Source organism: Capsicum annuum, chromosome 6 (genome assembly GCF_002878395.1).
Source record: "Capsicum annuum cultivar UCD-10X-F1 chromosome 6, UCD10Xv1.1, whole genome shotgun sequence".
NCBI classification, from domain to species: domain Eukaryota; kingdom Viridiplantae; phylum Streptophyta; class Magnoliopsida; order Solanales; family Solanaceae; genus Capsicum; species Capsicum annuum.
The window spans coordinates 225,790,015-225,790,499 of NC_061116.1; positions in this window are offsets into that span (position 1 = coordinate 225,790,015).

The following is a 485-nucleotide window of genomic DNA, read 5'->3' on the forward strand; positions in this document are numbered from 1 at the left end:
ATAATAATAATAATAATAATAATAATAATAATAATAATAATAATAATAATAATAATAATAATAATAGCAATAAAGTGGTCTTTTAAAAAAAATAAAATTCACTTGCTCTTTTTTTTTCCCCACGTCAGCTATAGGGGGGAATTTAATTCATTTGAAAGTTGTTAAGGGGGATAAATAAACGGAAGTTAAGTTTAAGTGTTAAAGTGAGTTGTGACAACAAGTTCAGGGGGAGATGTCTTTTCTCTTTTGTTTTTAATGCCTCATTCTTTTTCCAGTTTTTTATAAAATATATTAAATTTTAATTTCGTGAATTTCATTTTTATTGCCTATTTCAGGGATGCGTTCGCAAAAATACATGATATATTTTAGAAATAAAAAATTTATGCCATGAAAGATTAGAAATATATATTTATATTTAATTAATAATTTTTTAACAAAAAAATACTTTCTTTATTATTTGAAATTAACCCTCTAAATAAATGCTA